Here is a 5,251-nt window from a genome sequence, read left to right as displayed (position 1 = left end):
GACAATTTCAGCACATGGCTTCTCTTATCACTGTTATGCGGATGACACCCAGCTCTTCTTTTCCTTCCCACCTTCTGACACACAGGTTTCAGCTCGAATCTCTGCATGTCTAAAAGACATTACCTCTTGGATGGCAGCTCACCACCTAAAGCTTAACCCAAGCAAGACAGAGATGCTGTACATCCCTGCAAGAGCCAGTCCTCATCGTGATCTTTCTATCTCATTCGAGAACACCGTGATCACTCCATCCATGGAAGCGCGTAGCCTTGGTGTAGTTGTCGACAATCAACTCTCCTTTCACGGTCCACGTTGCTAACATAAAACGATCATGCAGGTTCGCCCTTCACAACATTCGGAGGATTCGGCCATTTCTCTCTAGGGAAGCACTCAGGTCCTTGTCCAGTCCCTTGTCATCTCAAGACTGGACTACTGCAACTCCCTCCTGGCTGGTCTTCCTACGCATGCCATCAAATCCCTGCAACTGATCCAGAACTCTGCAGCTCGGCTGGTCTTCAACCTTCCCAAGTTCAGCCATGTCACTCCCTTGCTGTGCTCCCTCCACTGGCTTCCGGTAGCTGCCTGCATCAAATATAAAACCCTGGTGCTGGCCTACAAAGCAAAGAATGGTCCAGCTCCTCCTTACTTGATGGCCATGGTAAAACCCAGAAGCATACCTAGTGCCCTCCGTGCCTCAAGTATGACTCGTCTTGAGCCTCCATCATCTAGGACACATGGGAGACAAGCATCCAGACTTTTCTCTGTTCTGGCTCCAAGGTGGTGGAATGAACTTCCCTTGTGTGTCCGAACATCAGAGTCACTTGCTGTCTTCAGACGCTGACTGAAGACCCACCTCTTTTAAGTGCACTTTACGTAATTATGCTTCGTCTATTGTGCTTTATCGTCTCTTTCCTCAGGTGTTTGTTACAGGTATTGCTTACTGTCTTTTTCTCAGGTATTGTGCATAAATGGGTTATAGGAATTGCTTACTGTCTTTTTCCTCAGGTGATGTGTATATTCAGGTATAATGACTTGGCATAATTGTTAGGTATCATATGACTTTCGTCTAGTGGTATTTCCAGCTTAGAGTACCTTGTGTTCAGGGCTATCTATACTACCTTGGAGATTCCAAGCAACTACGTAGCACTTACATTTACATTTATGGTATTTAGCAGACGCTCTTATCCAGAGCGTCTGCTAAATTCCATAAATGTAAATGTAAGACAGAAACAACAATCAAGTTGTTTTATGTCAATGAGGAAGCAGTTGAGAAAGCAGTTTTGGAGATGCCCAATGATGTTCCACCAATTCCAGCCACCATGAGGATGCATCAGGCAGTGACCGTAGCCCGAGGAGAACTGACATACAGGGATGTCAGCTGCATGTGCACAGCCAAACAAAACCTGACCTGTGACTGCTTTAATACAAAGCATTTCAAATTCAGTCATCATCAGACGACTCCCATAGAAGCCATGGAAGTTCAGTGGCAAAGTCCTGAAGTTGTTGGCAAATGGTGTGTTGTTAAGTACGAGAGTGACCTATACCTGGGCATCATCATAGATACAAGTGAAACACATGTTGAGTCATGGCCTGGTGGTTAGGGAACTGGTTTTGTGACCGGAGGGTTGTGGGTTTGATCCCCAGACCTGAGGCCATGACTGAGGTGCCCCTGAGCAAGGCCCTTAACCCTCAATTGCTCACTTGTATAAAAAAATGAGATAAAAATGTAAGTCGCTCTGGATAATTGCGTCTGCCAAATGTCATAATTGTAAATGTAAATGTTGAGATCCGTTGCATGCACAAAATAGGGGTCAACATGTTTTTCTGGCCAGCACGTGAAGATGTGCTTTGGTACTTTTTTGATGATGTTTTGTGTATTATCCCACCCCTGAGGCCAGTCACAGGTCGCTATATGGAAATTAAAAAAGAACCCTGGGCCAGATTAGAGAAGATGTCTTAGAAAAGGCCAGAAAAGTTCACACACACACATGGCACATGTCCCTGATACTCAGTGTTCATTCCTGTTACCCAGTCTTCATTCCTGTTACTTGATTATTAAAAATTAAAAATAAAGATAAATCACTTTTTTTTCCAATTATGTTTGGCCCATCATTTATCAATTTGTTTAATAAATTACATGATATAAAAAAATATTCATTTCAGGTTTGAGTCTTCTTGAAAAGATAAAAATGGCTTTGCATCTTCCAAAAATATAACATGTGTGCATATATAGTGATGTTTTAGTCATAAATATAAATTATTTGAACATGTAGTCAACCATTTCTTTAAAATAAACACTTTCTTGAGGGAAAATCGAAGAAATTAGCTGGCATTCCTAGCCACTAGGGTGCACACACCAGTGTATTTTAGTGTCGGTCCCAAGCCCGGATAAATAGGGAGGGTTGCGTCAGGAAGGGCATAGAAGGCCCGGGTTAACAACGACCGCCACTGGTGCCGTTGGAGTCATATTTGTGAGTTGTACATATTACATATTATATGTACATATTACATATTATATATTATATATTTCATGCTGATGGTTGATGTTATAAAACATATAAATTAGTGGTAAACTTACCTGACATGTTTGCATTTTATACATACCTGTTTGTCTATGTCTATTATATGTCCCAAGGAGTGTCCACAGTACCACACCCTTGCATGGCCCATTATCAAGAGCATGCAACAAAACAACAACATTGGACTTCTTACAGAAAGACCAGAAAATTCCAAATGAAGTTATAACATAAAAGTTAATAATAGACCAAGAGATGTGCAAGAGTACAAGAGGCTAGCTAAGCTAATCATGCTAGCTAAGAGTCTAATCGATGCTGAGTAAGTACTACAGTGCTTAAATGCTCTAATACTGTTTATCATCTAATATTTAGGTGATATTTCGTATGAATTCTCTTATTCACAAACACAAACGAGTCCTTCGTAAATCTTCATAGCTGTTGTTCATGCTAACTTCCGGTTCAACGCTGTATCCAAACAACTCGACATAAACTCCAGCCAAAGTAAAACTTTTATTTTCTATGATGTCAAAATATGAACTAACAAAATAATCCACGACTGCTTCAGTTTCACAGAGTCAGAGTATTCTGGAGAGCTTAGCTTATCTTAGCTTAGTCTAGCTTAGGTTAAGCTTTGCCTAGTTTCTTTTGAGCTTCAAGTGAACTATTTGTTACAGCAGCTATCAATCAGCTATAAAAAAAAAAACAAAAAAAAAACGCGGGTGTGGTAAAAGTTCAGTGAGGCCATCAAACTTTTGGGGGGGGGGGGGGGGGGGTGTATACTGTTTACAGTGAGGCAGGATAACAGCTGAGGCCAGGATGAGAATCAGCACCTCTAAAACTGAGACCATGGTACTAGGCCGGACAAGGGAGCGAGTCCTTGCCACAGGTTCTTGTTCATGAGTGAGAGAAGGATAGAACGAGAGATTGACAGGCTGATCGGTGCGGCAGCCGCAGATTTTGTATTGATTATAAAATGCTTCTAATGACCTATAAAACAATGAACGGTCTTGCCTCACAGTACCTTAGCGAACTTCTAGTATACTATGACCCACCATGTCTACTATTTATTAGGTCCCAGAAAAAGGAAAACTACAGCAGGGGGCAGAGCCTTTTTCTATCTTTCTGCTGAGGTAAACCTTCTCCTGATGTAATGCTGCTACTGGGTCTCAACCTTTAGCTGTTTTGGCTCCTCCCACCATCCACAATGCCCCCTGCTGTGGCCCCCATCCCTCACCACAGTTCTGTTGCTCCTGTGCCAGACATACCTACACCCCACAAACCAAGAATAGGTCAGTGATTCTTGTCATGTTTCTTTACTTATTTTGCTGTTTGCTGCTTATCATTCACATTGTTGTTATTGTGGTGTCTGTTGCTGACGAGAATAGGATGGTGACCCATTCAAGTCTTGATTTCAAATCTTAAGGTTTCTTCCTCATTCATTTGGGAGTTTTTTTTCTGTAACAAAGTGCTATAGAAGTATGACGGGTGGTACGGTGCCCTCTAACTGTTCAGTGGTGTGGTTTTAAGGATGAAAATGAGGATGTTTATTGAATATCTCCAAGAGGCTCTTTTACAGATGGGATGTTGACAGAGATCATACACCAAATTTGGCAGTTGACAAATACATAGGCCTCCATTCTGTCTTCTCTCTTTAACCGCATAAAATATTCCATTATTAACATTTACAAGTTAAAACATTTTGCAATATGTTAATACAAATTAATAGACTTAACATTGAATATGATAAAAAAAACAGATTCAGGCTTCATTGTACATAGTAAATATGTGGAAATATGAATGTTTTTTTTTCATAATTTCTTCTTCATGTTAACATAGTTATTATCTGTATTAGATGAGACAAAATATAGCAGCATATCCTGTAGATATGTGTTTTAGAATTTAAACATGCTGTTGTCAAAGCCATGAATGCTGAGCTAGACTGCAATTCCCAGACTCTAAATTCATACTACTGTACTGATTACCCTTGTCCTCAGGATACTGGATACAAAGAGAGGTACTTCTATTCAGAGGCGGTCTTTGCTTAGAGGCGTGGCTAGGCAACTGCCTTGGGCCCCTCCCACTGCAGCCCACTGTAGGGGCCCCCTGATTAGCTGACTTATTTCTCGCATATTAATGTTGATGGACCCCCTGTTACGTGTTCTGTGGATTTTGGGGAGGTTCTTTTTTTTGGCTAATCTTCAACAGGTGGATTGCCTCGTCACGAGTGGATTCTGTCGGCCAATCAGAGATCGCGATTTGGATGAGGGGGCGGATCTTCGGCTTCATAATCTGCCTGACGGGATTGCTGGGAGTCGCTGGGAGGCGGCACGAGCTTTACTGCCCTTATGGTTGTGTATGTATGTGTGTGGTTGCTGTGATTGCTGGAAGTCGCTGAGAGGCGACACAAGCTTTTCTGCCTTTACGGTTGTTGTGATAATCTTTGTCATGAACTGAGTTGTAAAACAAACACCACCATAGAGTAAGAGCATAGCAGCATGTGCACACTCATATATGCACTCACGCAGTCCTGCATTTGTTAGAAACACCAGTATAGAGGCGGGCACCATTTGTGTAATTTTGTTAGAGATTAGTTAGAGCAGTAAGTATATTTTCTTTTCTGTAAGGGGTAAGTTTTGCTTTGTTATCGTAGAGTAGTGTGTTTTTGTTTGTTTCTTTTCTTTGGTGCCGTCTACTGCTCCTTTCCTTGGTTGGTTGATTTATGGTTAATCATGTGTGGT

The sequence above is a fragment of the Brachyhypopomus gauderio genome, chromosome 10 (assembly GCF_052324685.1).
Source record: "Brachyhypopomus gauderio isolate BG-103 chromosome 10, BGAUD_0.2, whole genome shotgun sequence".
In the NCBI taxonomy this organism is placed as follows: domain Eukaryota; kingdom Metazoa; phylum Chordata; class Actinopteri; order Gymnotiformes; family Hypopomidae; genus Brachyhypopomus; species Brachyhypopomus gauderio.
This window is presented reverse-complemented; position numbering follows the sequence as displayed.